The sequence below is a fragment of the Mustelus asterias genome, chromosome 16, assembly GCF_964213995.1.
Source record: "Mustelus asterias chromosome 16, sMusAst1.hap1.1, whole genome shotgun sequence".
Taxonomy (NCBI): domain Eukaryota; kingdom Metazoa; phylum Chordata; class Chondrichthyes; order Carcharhiniformes; family Triakidae; genus Mustelus; species Mustelus asterias.
In genome coordinates, this window is record NC_135816.1 from 2301141 (window position 1) to 2327476 (window position 26336).

The window sequence follows — 26336 nt, forward strand, 5'->3', positions numbered from 1 at the left end:
TGCAAAAAGCAGTTCAGGCAGCATATTTGGCCAAGGCAATGACCTTTCATCAGAACTGAGGCAAGTAACATGAGAGTTGCTAAAACAGGAAGGCAGTGTCAGGAAGAAGAAAAGTCTGTTCAAGGGTGGAGGGCAGGAGACATTACAAAAACAAATGATCAACCAGATAAGCAGACTGGTCATAGCTGTGGTAACTAAACAGCTGTTTGTCCAATGAGGCATGAATGACTACGTTAAAAAAACCCCATCTGAATGGAACACAAAGGGATGAAGGAAGAAGCACGCCACTAAATACAAACAAAAAAACACACACACGACACGAGATGGAGGCAGAGGTTATGGTCTAAAATTGCTGAACAGAATATTGAGTCCAGAAGGCTGTGGCGTTCTGGGGTAAATGATGAGATGCCCTTCCTCCAGCTTGCGTTGAGCTTCACTGGAACACTGTGGCCGGCCAAGGACAGGAAGGTCAGACTGGGAGAAAGGCAGAGAATTAAAATAACACACAACAGGGAGCTTGGCAGATGGAATGGAGATATTCCACAAACATTTCACCCAGTTTGCCTTTGGCCTCCCTAGTGTAGAGGAGACTATAACATAAGCAGCAAATAGTGTATACAAAATTAAAAGCAATAAATTGCTGTTTCACTTGGGTGGACTGTTTGGGAACTTGGGTAATGAGGAGAGAGGAGGTGAAAGGGCAAGTGTTGCATCTCCAATGTTTGTTTGGAAAAGTGCCTCAGCAAAGGGATGGGAATGTTTAAAGTTTATTTATTATTGTCACAAGTAGGCTTACATTAACACTGCAATAAAGTTGCTGTGAAAATCCCCTAGTCACCACACTCCGGCACCTGTTCAGGTACACTGATGGGCAATTTAGCACGGCCAATGCACCTAACCTGCACGGCTTTCAGATTTTGGGAGGAAACCGGAGCACCCGGAGGAAACCCATGCAGACACGGGGAGAACGTGCAAACTCCACACAGACAGTGACTCGAGCCGGGAATCGAACCCGGGTCCCTAGCGCTGTGAGGCAGCAGTACTAAACATTGTGCCACCGTGCCACCCCACAATGCCTGGAGCCTCCTTCCAGGTTCTCTCTCTCTGACTTTTCCCTGTCGCTTGTCTCGGTCTCTGCTCTGATACGGTGTCCCGCTCCTGCCTCACGGGATGGGAGGTGTTTTATGACTTTTTTTAATGCAGGTTCACCCTGCCCTCAGGCTGAGGAGCTGGAAATGTCAGACTGGCCACACACGCAGTACCACTCAGGATCTGACAGGACATTGATGACAAGGTAAAATTAGACCATGTAACACCTTTCGATTTCAGGAAGTTTTTCAGAGAGCAACAGCCGAGTGTTCCCCAGAACATCTCCGAGAAAGGATTTTTAAAGCTCGATTTAAGCATTTTATTTGTAATCAAAAAACAATTTTTGGATCAACCAGTAAGCTGACATCTCTGAAACCAAAACTGTCAGGAACCAGCATCTCATTTTAAACCCTTTCTGAGTTAAGGTTTTCCCAAGCAAACCATTGGAAAGAAATTGGCTCAGTTAACCTTTAATGCCAGCGTCTGACAGGCAAGATTGGTTTTGAAAACCACTAGTTGTGCATTCCAAACTGGCTGCTTCATAAAAGATCATAGAATCCTACAGTGCAGAAGGAGGCTATTCGGCCCATTGAGTCTGCACCGACCACGAACCCACTCAGGCCCTATCCCCATAATCCCATACATTTATCCTAGCTCGTCCCCCTGACACTAAGGGGCAATTTGTCATGGCCAATCCACCTAACCTGCACGTCTTTGGGCTGAGATTGGCTTCATTCTGACATTTTATCGGCTGGATTTATGGGTGTCAGTGAGGTCACAGAGAAGGCAGGGGGTGAACACGTCACCTCCCCCCCCCTCCCGCCCCCCACTCCAACTGACCTTCCCCTCGAATCCCTGGCCCCACTGCAACACCTCCCCCCGCCCAGCCAAAGGATACAGCGGGATATAGATCAGCTGCGGAAGTGGGCGGAGAAATGGCAGATGGAGTTTAATGTGGCTGGTGTGAAGCGCTGCACTTTGGGAGATCATAGCCAGAATGTTCCCCCAAAAAAATCGAAGTGTCGAATTCGCGGGGAAACTGGAGAAATTCACACTATTTATTTTCAGTGGGAGTTCAGACTAGAATCTCCCACACTGTGCAATGCAGAGGCTGTCAGTGTGAATATCATTAAAAACTAGGGGGCGGAACCTATTCCTGCTGGAGAGATTGAAATCAGCGCACTGAGTGGGCTACTGTGCACGTGCCGAGATCTGTCAGCGCCGAGATCTGTCAGTGCCGAGATCTGTCAGTGCTGAGATCTGTCAGTGCTGAGATCCGTCAGTGCTGAGATCTGTCAGTGCTGAGATCTGTCAGTGCTGAGATCTGTCAGTGCTGAGATCTGTCAGTGCTGAGATCTGTCAGTGCTGAGATCTGTCAGTGCTGAGATCTGTCAGTGCCGAGGTCAGTCAGCGCCGAGGTCAGTCAGCGCCGAGGTCAGTCAGCGCCGAGGTCAGTCAGCGCCGAGGTCAGTCAGCGCCGCGGTCAGTCAGCGCCGAGGTCAGTCAGCGCCGCGGTCAGTCAGCGCCGAGGTCAGTCAGCGCCGAGGTCAGTCAGCGCCGCGGTCAGTCAGCGCCGCGGTCAGTCAGCGCCGAGGTCAGTCAGCGCCGAGGTCAGTCAGCGCCGAGGTCAGTCAGCGCCGAGGTCAGTCAGCGCTGAGATCTGTCAGTGCCGAGGTCAGTCAGCGCCGAGGTCAGTCAGCGCCGCGGTCAGTCAGCGCCGCGGTCAGTCAGCGCCGAGGTCAGTCAGCGCCGAGGTCAGTCAGCGCCGAGGTCAGTCAGCGCCGCGGTCAGTCAGCGCCGCGGTCAGTCAGCGCCGAGGTCAGTCAGTGCCGAGGTCAGTCAGCGCCGCGGTCAGTCAGCGCCGCGGTCAGTCAGCGCCGAGGTCAGTCAGCGCCGAGGTCAGTCAGCGCCGAGGTCAGTCAGCGCCGAGGTCAGTCAGCGCCGAGGTCAGTCAGCGCCGAGGTCAGTCAGCGCCGAGGTCAGTCAGCGCCGAGGTCAGTCAGCGCCGAGGTCAGTCAGCGCCGAGGTCAGTCAGCGCCGAGGTCAGTCAGCGCCGAGGTCAGTCAGCGCCGAGGTCAGTCAGCGCCGAGGTCAGTCAGCGCCGAGGTCAGTCAGCGCCGAGGTCAGTCAGCGCCGAGGTCAGTCAGCGCCGAGGTCAGTACATGCACAATGGTCCCGCACTCACAGACTTCCTCTTTGCTGGCCAGTCCCACACCTCCCACAACACCGGCTCTCTGCCCCCCCACAACCCGCTTGCTGACCCTGCAACCATTCCCAGCCCAGATTCAACCTGCCTTGATCTCCAGGCCCACTCCCCCAATTCCCACCCCCGACAATGACCTCCCCCACAGTCCCGGCCCCCCCTGGCAGCCCCATTCCCCCCCCCCCCCTGCAGTCCCGAACCCCACCCCACCAGCTAAACCCACCCCCCAGCCCAACCCGTTCGCTGGCCTCCCTCCTTCCTCCACCAATCCCTTTGAAGAATGGCAGCAGGACTCCCCACCCCCATTGATTGCCCGCATGGCCCAGACCCCAGCAGGCCTTGCCCCCAGGCTCTGCCCCCATGTGCTCCGTTCCTTGGCACTGCCTGATGCCTGATGGGCAGTGCCAAGGTGCCCCCTGGGCATTGGCACTTTGCCCCTTAGGCAGTGCCTGCCAGGGGCCCAGGCTGGCACTGCCAGGGTGTCAATGTCCAGGGGGCAGCCAACCCATGCCGCCCAATCCTCTGGGGGCCCCGATTGCCCCCATCCTTCACTCTCCTCTCTACCTACTCCCCAGCACCTTAAACCTGTGGCCTCGCGTGACAACCATTTCAGCCCTAGGTAAAAGCCTCTGAGAATCCACTCCAACAATACCTCTTAGCACCTTATACACCTCTATCAGGTCACGTCTCATCAGTGTGCCGAGACCTGTCAGCACCGAGATCTGTCAGTGCCGAGATCTGTCAGTGCCGATCTGTCAGTGCCGAGATCTGTCAGCACCAAGATCTGTCAGTGCCGAGATCTGTCAGCACCAAGATCTGTCAGTGCCGAGATCTGTCAGTGCCGAGATCTGTCAGTGCCGAGATCTGTCAGTGCCAATCTGTCAGTGCCGAGATCTGTCAGTGCCGAGATCTGTCAGTGCCGAGATCTGTCAGCACCGAGATCTGTCAGTGCCGAGATCTGTCAGTGCCGAGATCTGTCAGTGCCGAGATCTGTCGGTGCCGAGATCTGTCAGTGCCGAGATCTGTCAGTGCCGATCTGTCAGTGCCGAGATCTGTCAGTGCCGATCTGTCAGTGCCGAGATCTGTCAGTGCCGAGATCTGTCAGTGCTGAGATCCGTCAGTGCCGAGATCTGTCAGTGCCGAGATCTGTCAGTGCCGAGATCTGTCAGTGCCGAGATCTGTCGGTGCCGAGATCTGTCAGCACCGAGATCTGTCAGTGCCGAGATCTGTCAGTGCCGAGATCTGTCAGTGCCGAGATCTGTCGGTGCCGAGATCTGTCAGTGCCGAGATCTGTCAGTGCCGAGATCTGTCAGTGCCGAGATCTGTCAGTGCCGAGATCTGTCAGCACCGAGATCTGTCAGTGCCGAGATCTGTCAGTGCCGATCTGTCAGCGCCGAGATCTGTCAGTGCCGAGATCCGTCAGTGTCGAGATCTGTCAGCGCCGAGATCTGTCAGTGCCGAGATCTGTCAGCGCCGAGATCTGTCGGTGCCGAGATCTGTCGGTGCCGAGATCTGTCGGTGCCGAGATCTGTCAGCACCGAGATCTGTCAGTCCCGAGATCTGTCAGTGCCGAGATCTGTCAGTGCCGAAATCTGTCGGTGCTGAGATCTGTCAGTGCCGAGATCTGTCAGTGCCGAGATCTGTCAGTGCCGAGATCTGTCGGTGCCGAGATCTGTCAGCACCGAGATCTGTCAGTGCCGAGATCTGTCAGTGCCGATCTGTCAGTGCCGAGATCTGTCAGTGCCGAGATCCGTCAGTGTCGAGATCTGTCAGCGCCGAGATCTGTCAGTGCCGAGATCTGTCAGCGCCGAGATCTGTCGGTGCCGAGATCTGTCGGTGCCGAGATCTGTCGGTGCCGAGATCTGTCAGCGCCGAGATCTGTCAGTGCTGAGATCCGTCAGTGCCGAGATCTGTCAGTGCTGAGATCTGTCAGTGCCGAGATCTGTCAGTGCTGTCAGGGTTGGGCTGCTAGTTCCCTGTTAGTGGGAAACTACTCTAGACCCTGCTGGAGTGAACCACTCCGGTTAGGAGGGGGGAAGAAGCTCGTGGGCCCCGGAGAATTCAATCTCGGGCCCGTGAATCACATTTAAATTCCTTTTAAAATGATATTTAAATTACACCGCCCCTCCTCACCAATCTCCGGTGTGGAGCAGAGACCGCTGGAAATTCGGCGCTGGGAGATGCTATCGGGGCGGGAATGCATGCACAAACCCCGCACATCACCTGCCGCGAGATTCCCCTGACCCCCTGTGCTAAAACATTAGCGTAGTGGAATGGGAGAATCGTGCCCCAAATACTCAGGGTAAGTACACAGTTAATGGCAGGACCCTGAACTGCATTGATGTACTGAGGGACCTTGGGATCCAAGTCCATATCTCCCTGAAAGCGGCCACACAAGTAGACAGGGTGGTGAAGAAGGCGTACGGCACACTTGCCTTTATTGTTCAGGGCATTGAGTACAAGAGTTAGGATGTCATGTTGCACCTTTATAAAACTTTAGTTAGGCCGCACTTAAAGAATATTGTGTTCAATTCTGGTCGCCACATTACAGGAAGGATGTGGTGGGTTTGGAAAGGGTGAAGAAGAGGTTTGCTGCCTGGATTAGAGGGTATGAGCTATGAAGACCTGGTCAGACCCCACCTGGAGTACTGTACCCAGTTCTGGTCGCCTCATTACAGAAAGGATGTGGAAGCCATAGAACGAGTGCAGAGGAGGTTTACGAGGATGTTGCCAGGATTAAGTGGTATGCCTTATGAGGATAGGTTGAGAGAGCTCGGTCTATTCTCCTTGGAGAGGCGAAGGATGAGATGTGACCTGATAGAGGTGTATAAGATGTTGAGAGGTATTGATAGAGTGGATTCTCAGAGGCTTTTACCCAGGGCTGAAATGGTTGTCACGAGAGGCCACAGGTCTCAGTAACCCCCACAGCTTGTCTGGACTTGCAGAATCTCACTGGCTGTCCTGTCTGGAGACAATACACATCTCTTTAACCTGTGCGTAATGCTGTCTCCATTCACATTGTTTGTACCTTTAAGACTTGATTATCTGTAAAGACTGCATTCCAATCAGTATTCTGTAAATTGAGTTTGTGTCTCTGTATTCCCTGTTTGTGAGCATTTCTCCACTCCGCCTGACGAAGGAGCAGCGCTCCGAAAGCTACTGGCTTTTGCTACCAAATAAACCTGTTGGACTTTAACCTGGTGTTGTTAGACTTCTTACTGTGTTTACCCCAGTCCAACGCCGGCATCTCCACATCAGTGAAATGCAGGCCAGCTGAGGGTGCATTCCTGAATATAACATCATTCCTTCTGGGTACGGTGTGCACATGTTTCTGGTCCCCAGGCAAGAAGATTGGGCAGTGTGATGGAGCCCAGGAAGATCTCAGCCTGCATGAGGATCTTCAGAAGGAAAGGAGAGCACGGAAAAAAAGAGGAAAAAAATAAAATAATTGTTAGGGAAATAATCCCAGTGGTGTGAAATGAAGCTAATCACTGGTAAACCTCTTTCAGTTCACTGGAGGCTTTGCATTAGTGAGAATTAGCACACATCTTGCTAGCTAAATCCATCAAAGTGTTTTAATCCAAAAAGAAACACGTTCAGCTCCCGCTGATGTGAGTTAATTTTTTATAGGAAGACATTCGTTCAGTATTTAGTATTCTGCCCCCATTTATTTAAGTCAATGTGATGTGATAAGAGGGATAACATCATTCACAGTCAGAAATCCCAGTTAATAAGATTGAAACATATTAATGGGTGAAATTCATTCATATTTTTATATTTATTTATCTTATTTTCCTGCTTGTAATGGTGATTACTATCAGTGCCAGGGAACTGAACGTTCTTCGTGCATTTGTCACTTCATGTCAGCAGTGAAGCTCCCATCTTGGACATATTGTGGGTCACATTCAGAATAAGTCAGAAGGTTGTGGGTTCAAGACCACTCACAAGCTTGACCCTCTCAGCAAGCTGATTATGCAATCTATGGGCCGGCACGGTGGCACAGTGGTTAGCACTGCTGCCTCACAGCGCCAGGGACTTGGGTTCGATTCCCGGCTGGGGTCACTGTCTGCACGTTCTCCCCGTGTCTGCATGGGTTCCCTCCGGGTGCTCCGGTTTCCTCCCGCAGTCCGAAAGCTGTGCTTGTTGGGTGCATTGGCCGTGCTAAATTCTCCCTCAGTGTACCCGATCTTCAAAGAAAAAAAGGAAGCATTTATCAAAGCGAGGAAGCTGGGAACACATGAAGCAAGTGTGGAATACAGGGGAAGTAGAAAGAACATAAGAACATAAGAAATAGGAGCAGGAGTAGGCCATCTAGCCCCTCGAGCCTGCCCCGCCATTCAATAAAATCATGGCTGATCTGACGTGGATCAGTACCACTTACCCGCCTGATCCCCATAACCCTTAATTCCCTTACCGATCAGGAATCCATCCATCCGCGCTTTAAACATATTCAGCGAGGTAGCCTCCACCACCTCAGTGGGCAGAGAATTCCAGAGATTCACCACCCTCTGGGAGAAGAAGTTCCTCCTCAACTCTGTCTTAAACCGACCCCCCTTTATTTTGAGGCTGTGTCCTCTAGTTTTATCTTCCTTACTAAGTGGAAAGAATCTCTCCGCCTCCACCCTATCCAGCCCCCGCATTATCTTATAAGTCTCCATAAGATCCCCCCTCATCCTTCTAAACTCCAACGAGTACAAACCCAATCTCCTCAGCCTCTCCTCATAATCCAAACCCCTCATGTCCGGTATCAACCTGGTGAACCTTCTCTGCACTCCCTCCAATGCCAATATATCCTTCCTCATATAAGGGGACCAATACTGCACACAGTATTCCAGCTGCGGCCTCACCAATGCCCTGTACAGGTGCATCAAGACATCCCTGCTTTTATCTTCTATCCCCCTCGCAATATAGGCCAACATCCCATTTGCCTTCTTGATCACCTGTTGTACCTGCAGACTGGGCTTTTGCGTCTCATGCACAAGGACCCCCAGGTCCCTTTGCACGGTAGCATGTTTTAATTTGTTTCCATTGAGATAGTAATCCCATTTGTTATTATTTCCTCCAAAGTGTATAACCTCGCATTTCTCAACGTTATACTCCATTTGCCATATCCTCGCCCACTCACTCAGCCTGTCCAAATCTCTCTGCAGATCTTCTCCGTCCTCCACACGATTCACTTTTCCACTTATCTTTGTGTCGTCTGCAAACTTCGTTACCCTACACTCCGTCCCCTCCTCCAGATCATCTATATAAATGGTAAACAGTTGCGGCCCGAGTACTGATCCCTGCGGCACGCCACTAGTTACCTTCCTCCAACCGAAAGAAACTTAAGCAAGGAGTAAGGAGGACTAAAATGGGTCACGAAAAGTCATTGGCCAGCAGGATTAAGGAAAATCCCAAGGTTTTTTATACATACATAAAGAGCAAGAGGGTAGCCAGAGAGAGGGTTGGCCCACTCAAGGACAAGGGAGCGAATCTATGCGTGGATCCAGAGGAAATAGGCGAGTATTAAATGAGTACTTTGCATCAGTATTCACCAAACAGAAGGACTTGGTGGATGATGAGTCTGGAGAAGGGTGTGTAGACAGTGTGAGTCATGTTGAGATCAAAAAGGAAGTGACATTGGGGTTCTTGAGAAACATTAGGGGAGACAAGTCCCCAGGGCCTGATGGGATATACCCCAGAATACTGAGAGAGGCAAGGGAGGAAATTGCTGGGCCTTGAGAGAAATTTTTGTATCCTCATTGTATTCAGGGGAGGTCACAGAGGATTGGAGACGAGCCAATGTTTTTCCTTTGTTTAAGGAGGACAGCAAGGATAATCCAAGTGATTACAGGCTGGTGAGTCTTACGTCAGTGGTAGGGAAATTATTGGAGAGGATTCTTCAAGACAGGATTTACTCCCACTTGGAAATAAGTGGACGTATTAGCGAGAGGCAACATGGTTTTGTGAAGGGGAGGTCGTGTCTCACTAATTTGATCGAGTCTTTTGAGGAAGTGACGAGGATGATTGATGAGGGTAGGACAGTGGATGGTGTCTACATGGACTTCAGTAAGGCCTTTGACAAGATCCCTCATGGCAGACTGGTGCAGAAGGTGAAGTCGCATGGGATCAGAGGTGAGCTGGCAAGATGGATACAGAATTGGCTCAGTCAAAGAAGACAGAGGGTAGCAGTGGAAGGGTGCGTTTCAGAATGGAGAGCTGTGACAAGTGGCGTTCCTCAGGGATCAGTGCTGGGACCTTTGCTGTTTGTAATATAAATGATTTGGAGGAAAATGTAACTGGTTTGATTAGTAAGTTGGCGGATGACACAAAGGTTGGTGGATTTGCGGATAGCAATGAGGACCATCAGAGGATACAGCAGGATATAGATCGGTTGGAGACTTGGGCGGAGAGATGGCAGATGGAGTTTAATCCAGACAAATGTGAGGTAATGTTTTTTGGAAAATCTAATAAAGATAGGAAATATACAATAAATGGCAGAACCCTTAAGCGTATTGATAGGCAGAATGCAGACACACAGGTCACTGAAAGTGGCAATGTAGGTGGAGAAGTTGGTCAAGAGGCATACGGCATGCTTGCCTTCATCGGCCGGGGCATTGAGTTTAAAAATTGGCAAGTCATGTTGCAACTTTATAGAATCTTAGTTAGGCCGCACTTAGAATATAGTGTTCAATTCTGGTCGCCGCACTACCAGAAGGATGTGGAGGCTTTGGAGAGGGTACAGAAAAGATTTATCAGGACATTGCCTGGTATGGAGGGTATTAGCTATGAGGAGAGGTTGGAGGAACTTGGTTTGTTCTCACTGGAGCGACGGAGGTTGAGGGGAGACCTGATAGAAGTCTACAAGATTATGAGGGGCATGGACAGAGTGGATAGTCAGAAGCTTTTTCCCAGAGTGGAAGAGTCAATTACTGGGGTGCATAGGTTTAAGGTGTGAGGGGCAAGGTATAAAGGAGATGTATGGGGCAAATTTTTTACACAGAGGGTGCTGGGTGCCTGGAACTCACTGCCGGGGGAGGTAGCGGAAGCAGATACAATAGTGAGATTTAAGGGGCATCTGGACAAATACATGAATAGGATGGGAATAGAGGGATATGGTCCCCGGAAGGATAGGGGGTTTTAGTTCAGTCGGGCAGCATGGTCAGTGCAGGCTTGGAGGGCCGAAGGGCCTGTTCCTGTGCTGTAATTTTCTTTGTTCTTTGTTCTAAATGCAAATTCTTCTTTTCTAGAAATAGAGTTTGGCTAATTTGGGATCATGCCTTGTGCAAAAATTTCCTGCATTGCAACAGTGAGTACAATACATCATTGGCTGTAAAATATTTGGGATTTCTCCTGCAGTCGTAAACGATGCTACATAAATGTAAGCTCTTTTTCTTTATTTTTAATAACACACAGCCCCAAGTTGGTTTTTACATTATTATTCAGCGTAGCTATTTTTATAAAGAGTTGAGATCACTTCTGCATTTAGCACCATATGCAAATAAAGTTAATTATGCTGCTTTCGGAATATAATTTCAGTGAAAGACCAGTGTCGACCCGATCTGTTTAATTCACTGATGCGCACAATGGAAGCAACCTGGTTTTTGCAATTCAAAGGTGTTGGGATTTGTGTTTTCACAGTTTTGAATCGAAAGACATGTCTGCAATTAGATTGTATTTACAGAACAGAACATAGGCTCTTTCAACTGGTTTACTCTGGTATTCCTGCTTTACACTAGCTTTCTCCCTCCCCTCTTCACCTCACTCTGACTATCTACTCTCCCATTCCTGACTCCCTCATGTGTTTATCTTGCTTCACCTCATGATACTATTCACCTCAGCTACTCCCTGCTGTTGCATATTTTAAGCTCTGGCTGGGAAATATGTTTTCCTGAATTGCCTTTTGAATTTATTAGTGACTGTTTCTATGCATGGCTCTGAGTTTTCGACAGTCTATGTCTTCTCCATATGAACCTTACCTTACAACCACCCTTTTGTAATTTTAACGACTTCCTTCAGTTCACCCTCTCAGCCTGTTCTTTTCTAGAATTCTCAGTTGTTGTTTTATCCCACAGACTACATTGTGCAATCTCGCTGGGATTGTCAGGGAGATCGGCATCTGAATCTCCAACCACATTTAATCACACTGGAAAGAATGAGTTGGTATTTTCTGCAAAAGTCAAGATAAGAGATTTGATCATAGGATCCCTACGGTGCAGAAGGAGGCCATTCAGCCCATCACCCATTCGGCAATGGCCTCGTGGTACTATCCCTAGACTATTAATCCAGAAACGCAGCTAATATTCTGGAAGTCTTGTTTATGTGCATTGGCTCAATGTAAATCCTGACCCTGCCATCTTCCTTCACTGCAGCCACCATTGCTGAAACCCACGATGGCACAGTGGTTAACACTACTGCCTCACTGCGCCAAAGACCCAGGTTCGATTCCTGGCTCACGTCATTGTTTGTGTAGAGTCTACACATTCTCCCTGTGTCTGGGTGGGTTTCCTCCGGGTGCTCCGGTTTCCTCCCACAGTCCAAAGATGTGCAGGTTAAGTGGATTGGCCGTGCTAAATTGCCATTTAGTGTCAAAAGAACTAGTAGGGTAAATACATGGGGTTATGGGGATAGGGCCTGGGTGGAATTGTGGTCGGTGCAGACTCGATAGGCCGAATGGCCTCCTTCTGCACTGTTGGGATTCGATAACTACTTTTTTTTTCATGGTTATTGGCACTCTTCTCAGAGCACAGGGTGTTGGTGATATCGAATCATCGAGTTCCATGTGGTTTATTGCTGGTAGCCTCAGTGTGACACTGGCTCGAAGATCTAACAGTGGCCTGAAGTTCTGGTCAGCTATGAAACTTGAAGGTGTCCTGAGTGTAACGGGGAATGGCCACACCATGCTGTGGACCATGAGGACCACTTAGATATAAGATCTTAAGATATAGGAGTGGAATTAGGCCATTCGGCCCATCGAGTCTGCTCCACCATTCAATCACGGCTGATATGTTTCGCAACCCTGTTCTCCCGCCTTTTCCCCGTAATCTTTGCTCCCCTTACTGGGGTTTGGTGCTGTGTATGTGTCCAGTTCCCATAGCGTTCAGCTGGCCAATACCTTACACTTTGCTCCAGTGTCAACCTTTACCCTGTATTGTTACAAATTGTGTTGAGGGTGGTGAAAATCTCACTCTTTTCTGTGATGGTGTCGATACTCTCACAGCAGAGTGTTGTCGGAGATTCAGAGGTTTGGTTGCTCCAGTTCATTCACCTTCCTGATGCTCCTACCTTGGGGACTGATTGGCCGCAATGTGGCTTTTGCCAAAGGAGAATTGCTGTGATATTACCATATAAACCCTATGGTGCAGAATGAGGCCATTTGGCCCATCGAGTCTGCACCGACAACAATCCCACTTATGCCCTATCCCCATAACCCCACATATTTACCCCACTAATCCCTCTAACCTACACATCCCAGGACATTAAGGGACAATTAGCATGGCCAATCAACCCAATCCACACATCTTTGGGCTGTGGGAGGAAACCGGAGCACCTGGAGGAAACCCACACAGACACGGGGAGAACGTGCAAACTCCACGCAGACAATGACCCAAGCTGGGAATCAAACCTAGGTCTCTAATGCTGTGAGGCAGCAGTGCTAACCACTGTGCCACCGTGACCCCCAGAAAGGGATATGGTGCGATTTCATAGATCACTTGAAAGGGATTGAGGCTCTGCTGGATATTACTCTGCAACATTCCACTTTCCAAGTGTTGCAGCGTTTACCATCTGCCAAACATGCTGCTCTGTTCTGAGGGTGATGGCCACCAGCTGGTACAGAGCATGCCCAGTACCATAAATACTTCTGCTTCATGCCTAAACTCCTCACTGCTTTTCTCAAACTGTTAACTTAAAATGCAGACGAGCAGATGCTAACGAGCTGTGTGTAGTGTTAAATCTTTCTCTCACAGCAGATGCTTGTGAACAAGAACCCGCAGACTATTCGATCCCTGACTAACTCATCAGCACATCTTTAGCTAAGATTTTCAAAGTTTCCATGCACGATTGTATCAATTCATTAGATCTTTGATTTGTGGAGTTAAACACCTGTCTGTCGAATAGTATGTTCTTCATCGGAAGTCAATTGCTTTTAAATACTTTTATTATATTGGGGTCCACTTTCTTCTCCTCCATGTGAAAGACAAATGATTTAAACTATTAATGCATGTACTCTGGACATGTGCCGGGGAAAACTCCCACGCTTCCATCATGTGACAAGGATGTTGCCGGGACTTGAGAAGCTGAGTTACAGAGAGAGATTGAATAGGTTAGGACTTTATTCCCTGGAGCGTAGAAGAATGAGGGGAGATTTGATAGAGGTGTATAAGATTTTGATGGGTATAGATAGAGTGAATGCAAGCAGGCTTTTTCCACTGAGGCTAGGGGAGAAAATAACTAGAGGACATGGGTTAAGGGTGAAAGGAGAAAAGTTTAAAGGGAATATTAGGGGGGGCTTCTTCACACAGAGAGCGGTGGGAGTTTGGAATGAGCTGCCAGATGAGGTGGTGAATGCGGGCTCACTTTTAACATTTAAGAAAAACTTGGACAGGTTCATGGATGAGAGGGGTGTGGAGGGATATGGTCCAAGTGCAGGTCAGTGGGACTAGGCAGAAAAATGGTTCGGCACAGACAAGAAGGACCAAAAGGCCTGTTTCTGTGCTGTAATGTGCTATGGTTCTTTGGTTCCATGTGACCTCTTAGTGACTGCATCATCATGTTGCCATGTGACCATTTGGCCTACAGTCTAAATCTGGCTTGTCCACCCTCTTCCAATCAGGAGCCTGGGCAACAAGAACTCAAATGATAATGTTGAGAAGGAATTGATGAGTGTGAGTGCGAGGAGTGTGAGTGTGAGGAGGGATTGAGGAGTGAGTGTGAGGAGGGATTGAGGAGAGTGAGTGTGAGGAGAGTGAGTGTGAGGAGAGTGAGTGTGAGGAGGGTGTGTGGGGAGAGATTGAGGAGTGTGAGTGAGGAGTGTGAATGTGAGGAGAGATTGAGGAATGTGAGTGTGAGGAGGGATTGAGGGATATGAGTGTGAGGAGAGATTGAGGGATGTGAGTGTGAGGAGGGATTGAGGGATGTGAGTGTGAGGAGGGATTGAGGGATGTGAGTGTGAGGAGAGATTGAGGAGTGCGAGTGTGGGGAGAGATTGAGGAGTGTGAGAAGGGATTGAGGAGTGTGAGGAGAGATTGAGGAGTGTGAGTGTGAGGAGAGATTGAGGGATGTGAGTGTGAGGAGGGATTGAGGGATGTGAGTGTGAGGAGAGATTGAGGAGTGTGAGTGTGGGGAGACCATAAGACCATAAGACATAGGAGCGGAAGTAAGGCCATTCGGCCCATCGAGTCCACTCCACCATTCAATCATGGTTGATTTCAACTCCCTTTACCCGCTCTCTCCCCATAGCCCTTAATTCCTCGAGAAATCAAGAATTTATCAATTTCTGTCTTGAAGACGCTCAACGTCTCGGCCTCCACAGCCCTCTGTGGCAATGAATTCCACAGACCCACCACTCTCTGGCTGAAGAAATTTCTCCTCATCTCTGTTCTAAAGTGACTCCCTTTTATTCTAAGGCTGTGCCCCCGCGTCCTAGTCTCCCCTGTTAATGGAAACAACTTCCCTACGTCCATCCTATCTAAGCCGTTCATTATCTTGTAAGTTTCTATCAGATCTCCCCTCAACCTCCTAAACTCCAATGAATATAATCCCACGATCCTCAGACGTTCATCGTATGTCAGGCCTACCATTCCTGGGATCATCCGTGTGAATCTCCGCTGGACCCGCTCCAGTGCCAGTATGTCCTTCCTGAGGTGTGGGGCCCAAAATTGCTCACAGTACTCCAAATGGGGCCTAACCAGTGCTTTATAAAGCCTCAGAAGTACATCCCTGCTTTTGTATTCCAAGCCTCTTGAGATAAATGACAACATTACATTTGCTTTCTTAATTACGGACTCAACCTGCAAGTTTACCTTTAGAGAATCCTGGACTAGGACTCCCAAGTCCCTTTGCACTTTAGCATTATGAATTTTGTCACCGTTTAGAAAATAGTCCATGCCCCTATTCTTTTTTCCAAAGTGTACGACCTCGCACTTGCCCACGTTGAATTTCATCAGCCACTTCTTGGACCACTCTCCTAAACTGTCTAAATCTTTCTGCAGCCTCCCCACCTCCTCAATACTACCTGCCCCTCCACCTATCTTTGTATCATCGGCAAACTTGGCCAGAATGCTCCCAGTCCCGTCATCTAGATCGTTAATATATAAAGAGAACAGCTGTGGCCCCAACACTGAACCCTGCGGGACACCACTTGTCACCGGTTGCCATTCTGAGAAAGAACCTTTTATCCCAACTCTCTGCCTTCTGTCTGACAGCCAATCGTCAATCCATGTTAGTACCTTGCCTCGAATACCATGGGCCCTTATTTTACTCAGCAGTCTCCCGTGAGGCACCTTGTCAAAGGCCTTTTGGAAGTCAAGATAGATAACATCCATTGGCTCTCCTTGGTCTAACCTATTTGTTATCTCTTCAAAGAACTCTAACAGGTTTGTCAGGCACGACCTCCCCTTACTAAATCCATGCTGACTTGTCTTAATCCGACCCTGCACTTCCAAGAATTTAGAAATCTCATCCTTAACGATGGATTCTAGAATTTTGCCAACAACTGAGGTTAGGCTAATTGGCCTATAATTTTCCATCTTTTTTCTTGTTCCCTTCTTGAACAGTGGGGTTACAACAGCGATTTTCCAATCCTCTGGGACTTTCCCTGACTCCAGTGACTTTTGAAAGATCATAACTAACGCCTCCACTATTTCTTCAGCTATCTCCTTTAGAACTCTAGGATGTAGCCCATCTGGGCCCGGAGATTTATCAATTTTCAGACCTTTTAGTTTCTCTAGCTGAGGAGTGTGAGTGTGAGGAGGGGTTGAGGAGTGTGGCATGCTGTGACCTATTAAAAGTGTTGGACTGATTTGCTTCTGAAGCTTTTGTCTGTTGCTGAATACTCTTCTTTTTCTATTCTGTTTGTTATTGAAAAGTTCCATGGAAAACTAATGGAGATTAATTTCAATTTTAATTGAGGACCCAGTTTAAGCTTCATTCCCAGTTGTACCTCATTAACTGTCATCGCCTGGCATCAGAGCCAGAAATATTCATTCATACATAAGCTGAAACGTTAATTAAATGTGGATGATTCTCCAAATGGGGGTCTTCGTTTCAAACTGGATTCTATTTTTAGCCTTTGTCCAGACTAGGCCACTTCTAGCTCAATCATCAGTAGAAATGGGAACCTTGCTCTATTTTTCCTTTCCTGATATAGGTCATTCATAGTGTCCCCACTGTCAACGCCAATTAGATCAATTATCTCTGCACACACCAGGAATTAAACCAGGAACGTGCCCACATCGAGCACAGCGGCAAAGTGAATAAATTCATTGGGAGTGGAACGAGCCATCCTAAAAATCACTGGGGAGTCAGAAGGACAGGGTTGGCTTGTCCTCACATCGGTTCTGTTGTTAGAGAGCAATCAGCCAGTGGATCACGTGTTTGCAGCTGGCTCCTTTAATAATCTGCTTGGCACCATCAGGGGTTTGAAGCATTTCATCTTCCCTGCAATTTAAATAAATGAACAGGAGCCACTTAGACGCTGAGCTATTTTTTCCTGATGATATTTTACTGCACAATGTGGGGGGGTCTGCAATCCAGCAAAAAGCAGAAACAATTGATCTGACGGCTCTGATCGAGACTTGTGCTGCAAATGGAAGCGGTTCCATCATGGCAAAGTGTTTCCCTTCAAACTGCTGTTACCTATTTTAATATAAGATGGCCACAGACATAAAATAAATAGCCTATTATGCTGTTAGCACCCGTTCCTGCTTTCACTTCATCACTTGTGAGTCACGAGTACCAGAAACCATTAGGCGCATAACTCAACAGACTGAACGCACATATATCACAGCGTGAAAAGCCAGCATTCTTTTAGATGAAATATACAGTCACCATAGACTTTTCTTCAACTGCAGTAATGACTGAAGTGTCCAACATAGGACAAGTTGGAAGAGAGCCGACAGCCTCCAGTGTAAAGTGCAGGAAGACATTTCAGAGTCCGGTGAATGGTGAGATTTTTATTTCAGCATCAAAGGCAAAAAAGATAATTTATTGACCAAATTCAGTTGTTCCAGATGAGACTCGACGATTTCCTGGCAGCTGGACAGAGATATTGGTACAGGATGGATCAGTGGGAGCACTGACTGACAGACTAGTCCATGGAAATCTTTCAGCACCCACTCATGATCTGTGTTTAACAACACAGATTTGTGGCATCATGGAAATATTAAAAGTTACTTCTGATCAGCAAGAATGATGCAAATTGCAAATGTAGTTAAATACATGCAGCTGTGTTTATTGCTTCTGAGTGGCTTGCACAGGAACAGGTTATATTTTTAAACGAACAAATAATTGTCATTCTGAGTGAGAAAGTTACTCGCAGGTATGATTTTAAGTCAAGCATCATTTCTACTCCTCAGATCTGTGTTCAAAACACTTTTCCCTTCCCTTCCTGAAAATGAATCTAATCACTGTATTACTTGTATATAACTACCTGAACATAGGGCGCCAGGTTTGGGTGCATCACAGATGTGTAATGAGACACAGATTGGATACTGAGACAATGCAGACGCATCAGGAGATAAGCAAAAGTTTGGTGAAAGCTAGGTTTTAAGGACAACATTTAGGAAGTTCAAAAGCATCCATCACGAAACAATCCACTTGATCGCTATCCCATCCATCACCTTCTACATTCACTCTCTTCACTAATGACCCACAGTCGCAGCCGTGTGTCCCATTTACAAGCTGCACTGCAGCAACTCACCAAAACTCCTTCAACAGCACCTTCCAAATAAACACTTTCTACTACCTAGAAAGACAAGGGCATCAAACGCACGGGAATGCCAGCACTTGAAAGTTCCCTCCAAGTCACTCACCATCCTAACTTGGAAAATCCCTTCACTGTCGCTGGGTCAAAATCCTGGAACTCCCTTCCCAACAGCATAGTGGATGTACCTACATCACATGGACTGCAGCGTTTCACGAAGACAGCTCACCACCACCTTCTCAAGGGCTATTATGGATGGATAATAAATGCTGCCCTTGTCAGTTACAGTAAGTAGTCTCACAACACCCAGGTTAAAGTCCAACAGGTTTATTTGGTAGCACAAGCTTTCGGAGCACTGCTCCTTCATCTGACTCACCTGATGAAGGAGCAGCACTCCGAAAGTTCGTGCTACCAAATAAACCTGTTGGACTTTAACCTGCTGTTGTGAGACTTCTTACTGTGCCTACCCCAGTCCAACGCCAGCGACTCCACATCTTGTCAGTTATGCCCACATCCCGTTAATGAATAAAATAAAAAGGAAAGCCTTGAAGAATGAGAGAGTAATGGAAAGTTAATATGTCCAGGAAATTGGGCAGGTGTTGACTTAGTGGTATAATCACTGGACTATTAATCCACAAACTCAGGAAATGTTGTGGGGACCCGGGTTTGAATCCTGCCATGGCAGCTGGTAGAATTTGAACTCAACAAAAAATATCTGGAATTAAGAATCTACTGATGACCGTGGAACCATTGTTGATTTTCAGAAAAACCCATCTGGTTCACTAATATCCTTTAGGGAAGGAAATCTGCCACTCTTACCCAGTCTGGCCTACATATGACTCCAGAGCCACAGCAATATGGTTGACTCTCAACTGCCCTCAGTTCAAGGGGAATTAGGGGTGGGTAATAAATGCTGGCCCAGCCAGCATCACCCACATCCCATGAACAAAAAAAAAGAATAAATTAAATGAACTTCTATCTAGATAGCTACAAAATTACTCAGACTTCACTTTGTTCTATTGGAACTCCTTGAAGTGAAAACATTTGGAAGGCTATGTAAAGAAGTGTAGGAGAATAACATTAATCAAATAGCTCCAGTAAAGAGCTAGAGTAGACATGAAGGGCTGAATGGCCTCCTTGTAACTTTCTGTGTTTCCATTGCATGGAGCATGAACATCCGTCAATGGTGAGACAAAATGGATCTCAGTTTGAGGGAGAGATGGAGTTGTACAAAACACCCAGAAGAGGTGAGTGTTTGGGGGAGGGGGGTTGATGTGTGGTAATGTTTTCGGAAGGGATAAATATGGATTATGGGACTGGAGGAGCTTACAGAAATATGGAGTACCGAGGCTATGGAGGAATTTAAACATTTCCCTCATAATGCAATGTCAATAGCTCCAGATTCAGTCTCTCACTTTAAGGTTTGCACATTTCAGTCGACAGATGAAGAGGTTGAAGAATTGCCTAATATAACCAAAAGGAGTCATTATACTCCCAAAAGTAATTTACAATGTGAAGAACTTTAAGACGTTTTGACAATGTGATAAAGTGCTATATAAATGTTGGTGTCTTTTTAATATATATTTTTAATAACGCAACGGAAGTTTCAGAGGTAGCTTTATTACATATTACAAATAAAAAATACACTTTGATAAAGTTTTCTCCCTGATCTTGCAATGTTCGGTTTTATTTTGTGTTACTTATTTTAAATGTTTGATATTTTACATATTTTTTACCCATTTTGTTAATTATTGGGAATTAGAATATTTTCCTTCACCTCAACCAGACCACTCCCCAGTTTGGAGCTGTCCCTGTTTGAAATTTGTGTTTCTCAACCGAACACAAAAATGATGATTTAGATGTAAACCCGTTTATGTAATTTTTATTAAACTTTATTCATGTTTTCACCATTGCCTGTTTGACTGGAAAATGAATGAATGAGTCCATCAGGGTTGGCTGCGGGTCTGTTAGTAATGAGCTGACCTGTAAATTCAAGCCCCATTCCGGGGACAATACAAAAATCCAAGCTGACATTCCAGTGCAGCTTTGAGGGAGCGCTGCACTGTTGGAGGTGCTGCTTTTCTGGTGGGCCATCAAACTGAAACCCTGGCCGGAATTCTCTGACCTTGCCCGTGGCTGAGATTCTCCAGTCCCGCTGCAGTGAATGGAGATTTGACTGAGTGCCAAATTCTCCGTTCTCGCTGGCAGCAGGAATGAGATTCAGGCCTCTGCCTGTTCTTTGAGATGGATATAAAAGATCCCTTGGCAAAATTTCACAAAAGAACAGGGAATGCAGTCCGATGTCCTGCTGGATTGTTTTCCCTCAATCAACATGGTAAAAACTCCCCGAGATTAACTGTTCAATATCACATGTGGGCGCTGAACGGGGCTGTTGACTGCTGCATTTCCTTCATTTTATAAATGATTACTCTCTGAAAGGATTTAATTAACTGCAAAGCACTTTGGATATCCTGAGATTGTGAAAGGATCGAGAGAAATGCAAATCTTCTTTCTTTCTTAGACACAGAGGCTGTCTGAGCTCCTGAATGTATCCAGCATATTCTGATTTTTAATTTAATTAAGTAGCAAGAATGTTTAACTCAATAAGAATGAGTTTTCAATGCTAATGCAGAATTCAGGAAATGTTTATGAGTGAAACCTGAAGCAAACATTCACTGCTGAACATTTACAAGTGGAATTAAATACAGGCAATACATCCAAGATAACACATCCACATTCGCTCTGCAATATTCTCCACCCACTTGAAAGAAACATTGTAAGATAATATTTTGTACATCATTTTAAAAATGTATTCTTTCATGGTACGTAGGCGTCACTGGCTCGGCCAGCCTTTATTCCTCACAACATTTCAGAACATACCCAGTCTAATGCTGCCTTAATGTGATGGGCAGTCACTCTCACCTCAGCCCTATTAACCTTAATAAGTCCTCCTTACTAACAACTGGGGGCTTGTGCAAAGATTTGGAGAGCTGTCCCATAGACCAGCCAAGCAACAACCTGGCATAATCAAATACATGAGTTCAGTTCTTTAGTCCATAATTCAACAAGGCTGTAAGGAGGTCAGGAGCTGAGCGACCCTGGTGGAGCCCAAACTGAGTGTCAGTGAATAGGTTATTGCTGAGTGAGTGCCGCTTGATAGCACTGTTGATAAGCCCTTCCGGTTCTTTGCTGATAATCAAGAGTAGAATGATAATTGGCTGGGTTGGATTTGTCCTGCTTTTTATGTACAAGACATACCTGGGTAATTTTCCACATTGTCAGGTCGATGCCAATGTTGTAGCTGTATTGGAACAGCTTAGCTAGGGTGCGACAAGTTCTGGAGCACAAGTCTTCAGTACTATTGCCAGAATGTTGTCCGGACCCATTGCCTTTGCAGTATCCAGTGTCTCCAATCATTTTTTGATATAGAAACATCGATACTAAAAGCAGAAGTAGGCCATTCGGCTCTTCGAGCCTGCTCCACTGTTCATTTTGATCATGGCTGATCATCAAATTCAATATCCTGTTCCCTCACCCCCCATATCCCTTGATCCCTTTAGCCCCAAGAGCTATATCTAATTTCTTCTTGAAATCACATTACGTTTTGGCCTCAACTACATTCTGTGGTAGTGAATTCCACACATTCACCACCCTCTGGGTGAAGAAATTTTTCCTCACCTCAGATCCAAAAGGTTTCCCCCTTATCCTCAAACTATGACCCCTAGTTTTGGACTCCCCCACCATCCGGAACATTATTTCTGAATCTACCCTGTCTAACCCTGTTAGAATTTTATAAGTTTCTATGAGATCCCCTCTCACTCTTCTAAACTCCAATGAATACAATCCTAACCCGAATTAGTCTCTCCTCATACAACAGACCTGCCATCCCAGGGACCAGCCTGGTATCACATGGAGTGAATCAAATTAGCCGAAGACAGACATCTGTGAAGCTGGGGACCTCCAGAGGAGGCCAAGGTGATTCCTGTGGTACAACACTGGACACCGGCCTCCAGTCACTCGAACAGCCTGCTACCACCACCTTTTGTGTCCTAATACTGAGCCAGTTTCTGATCCATAGAACATAGAACATAGAAACCCTACAGTGCAGAAGGAGGCCATTCGGCCCATCGAGTCTGCACCGACCACAATCCCACCCAGGCCCTACCCCCACATATTTACCCGCTAATCCCTCTAACTACACATCTCAGGGACAATTTTTAACCTGGCCAATCAACCTAACCCGCACATCTTTGGACTGTGGGAGGAAACTGGAGCACCCGGAGGAAACCCACGCAGACACGAGGAGAATGTGCAAACTCCACACAGACAGTGACCCGAGCCGGGAATCGAACCCAGGACCCTGGAGCTGTGAAGCAGCAGTGCTAACCACTGTGCTACCGTGCCGCCCATCTCACCAAGTTTCCCTGAATTCCATGTGTTTTAACCTTCTCAATCAGTCTCCCATGTGGGACCTTGTCAAAAGCTTTGCTAAAATCCATATGAACTACATCAACTGAACTTCCCTCATCCACACACTTGATCACATTTTTGAAAAATTCTAACAAATTTATGAAGCATGACCTCCCTCTGACAAAGCACGCTGACTATCCCTAGTTACCCCATGCCTTTCCAAGTGGAGATTAATTCTCTCCTTCACAATTTTCTCTAAAAGTTTTCCTAACATTGATGCGAGGCTCTCTGATCTGTAATTCCCTGGTTTATCTTTTCACTATCTTGAAAAGTGGAACCACATTAGCCATCCTCCAATTCTCTGACACTTCCCCCATGGACACAGAGGGATTAAAAATTTGCATCATAGCCCCTGCATTTTCCTGCCTTGCCTCCCATAGCAGCCTGGGATGCAATTCATCCGGACCTGGGGATTTGACCATTTCTAAACCTGTCAGAGCCTCCAGTCTCTCACCATTTCCTATGTCAAACTGTGCAAGTTCCTTACAGTCCCTCTTCCTGAACTCTGTACCTCAGTCCTCCTTATCCTGAGTGAAGGCCATACAGCTTGCCCACTTGGTCTCAAATGGGCCCTACTCTTTCTCTGGTTAACCTCTTCCCCTTATTGTATAGACAAAACATTTCAGGATTCTCCTTAAACCTGTTCACACTCTATTTTCATGCCCCCTTTTCGTTCTTCTCATTGTTTTCTCAATTTCCCTCTTGCACTTCCTGCATCCCTCGAGAGCCACAGCTGAATGTTCCCTTTGGACTTGCTTTCTCCCCTCAGCCACATAGATGAAGAATGGTCATTCAAGAGAGAGATAAGAAGAGTATATTTCATCAACATTCAGGAAAAAAAGCAAGAAAGTGAAATGAAAATTAATGTAATGTGATCCAAGATTTCACACATCACAATAAACTGGTATCAAACATTCCCAGCAGTCAGTAATTGATTGAAATTAACCGTTTTAAAATACAATAAATTACATTCCTATTCATGGAAGTGATACTTTTGGATACCACCCTGAAAGGTAAGAAGTGGCATTAAGAATGCTAATTGTGGAACCTGTTCTATTTATTGAAGTGGCAGATTTGCTAGTTTTGAAAGCTGTCAGAATCCGGACATAATCAATTTTCATCCCAAATATCACACTGACAAGCATTGGAATTAGTGTTAAATGTCACTTTCCCACCAAACGCAATGGTCTCTGCGGATTTTCTGCATGATCCCTGACCTTTTCTGTTATGAAGTAAAACTTCACAGTTTTCATTGCAATCTGCGGTCGGCATGACCTCCAGCAGAATAGCGCTGTGTTCAGACCCGACTGGAAAACCAAGCAGCGTGTACAATGATTGAAGATATATTTGTGCACTCAGACACAGTAAGCCCAGTGTGTGTCTGGTCTTTGCAGAGACCATGTAGCGAAACAGCACGGAAGGAAAAGAAACTGAAGCAATTAGCAATGCGCCCTTCTCAGAATTACAAGGCCCAAATTCCAACAGACCAGGCAGAAACAGGACATGTCGGGGGAGGAGTGCATTATCACTGAGGTAGAAGGCGGTAAGCTCCAGGCCCACTGTGGTTAAAATAATATCATTTACCACCAACCTCAATCTTATCCTGTTCCTGTCTTGCTCTTTTGAGTAGGTATCATGGTCAGAGGAACTAGACGCTGCTTCAGATATGCTGAGCAGATCCTGGTGATACCAGAATTTTGACCACAGCCCTGGACTTTGGAGAAGGCACAGTAAGAAGTCTCACAACACCAGGTTAAAATCCAACAGGTTCATTTGGTAGCAAAGGCCACGAGCTTTCGGAGCGCTGCCCCTTCATCAGGTAAGTGGGAGTTCTGTTCACAAACAGGGCATATAGAGACAGAAACTCAATTTACAAAATAATGTTTTGTAAATTATTTTGTAAATTGAGTTTGTGTCTTTATATGCCCTGTTTGTGAACAGAATTCCCACTTACCTGACGAAGGGGCAGCGCTCCGAAAGCTAGTGGCTTTTGCTACCAAATGAACCTGTTGGATTTTAACTTGGTATTGTGAGACTTCTTACTGTGTTTACCCCAGTCCAACGCCGGCAGCTCCACATCATGACTTTGGAGAAGGAACAGTCAGCCCCTCCAACAAGAATCTTTCTGCAGGAGGCAGTTCCAACGTCCAAAGGAGGCCTAGAGGGCAATTATTTTGAGTTTGAAGATTTCCATAAGGGTCATGGAGTATTACTCCAGGCATCATGAATCCTTGCTGCTTGGCTCCCTCTGATTTTCCAATCTCAGTGAGTCTCAGGCAAAAGTTCAGCAGACAGCAAGAACAGGAGCCTCCTTATCTGCGTGCCGATATTGGATCCACACCGTTCCACGCACACAGCCTTTCTCAGATTTCTGTCAAAATAGCGAGAACAACAGAAAGGCATCATGGGCCATGGGTCTTCTGTCCCAGGTTTTAATGCAAACCGAGACAATGTTCCAGGTTGAAGGTCAGGAAAATACAACTCACTGAGTTTATGAGGCAATTATTAAAAATGAATCTTTTAAAGCAATGTAAGATTTGAAAGACTTGCATTTATATTAGTATTCTGGAGCCATATCAGCATTCTAATCCAACTTATCTCTGTCAAAAGATGAAATTCCCACAGGGTTTTCCTGATCTCCATGCTGGAAATATGGTAGCACTGTGACAGAAAGAAAGCAAGAAATTGAATCGTTGAGAAAGCATTTTTGAGCCAATGAATTACTCTCGAACTTTTGTTCGTTGTTGCAATGTTTGAAATATGGCAACTAATTTGCACACAGCAACATCCCATGAATGGTAATGAAACTGAACTGGGCTCGCCAGATAAATACTGTGGCTACAAGAGCAGGTCAGAGGCTGGAAATCCTGTGTGAATAACTCACCTCCTGAATCCCCAAAGCCTGCCCACTATCTACAAGGAACAAGTCAGGATTGTGATGGAATACTCTCCACTTGTCTGGATGAGTAGATCTCCAAAAGCACTCAAGAAATTCAATCCACTCCAGGAAAGAGCATCCCCACTTGATTGCTACCCCTCCCACAAACATTCACTCGCCCCACCACTGACGCACAGGGGCAGCCATGTGTACCATCTACAAAGGACCAGCACGGTGACACAGTGGTTAGCACTGCTGCCTCATAGCGCCAGGGATTGGGGTTTAATCTCAGCTTGGTCACTGTCTGTGTGGTGTTTGCACATTCTCCCCGTGTCTGTGAGGGTTTCCTCCGGGTTCTCCGGTTTCCACCCACAGTGCAAAAGACATGCTGGTTAGGTGGATCGGCCATGCTAAATTGCCTCTTAGTGTCAGGGGGATTAGCTGGGGTGAATACATGGGATTATAGTAATTGTGCCTTGGTGGAATTATTGTCAGTGCAGACTCGATGGGCCGAATGGCCTCTTTCTGCACTGTAGGATTCTATGAATCTATAAGGCAGTTCAGCACCATCATCTCAAGGGGCAATTAGGGATGGGCAAAATAGAATGCTGGTCTCGCCAGCGACGCTCACGTCTCAGGAATGAATTTTTTAAAATGACCAAAAATAATGACCAAGTGATCAGTTTAAGTGGTGTTAACCAGGATGCCAGGGAGACTTCCCCTGTTCCACTTCCAATATTCACATGAATTTGTTCACATTCAGTTGAAATGGAAGATGAGGCCCCAGTGGA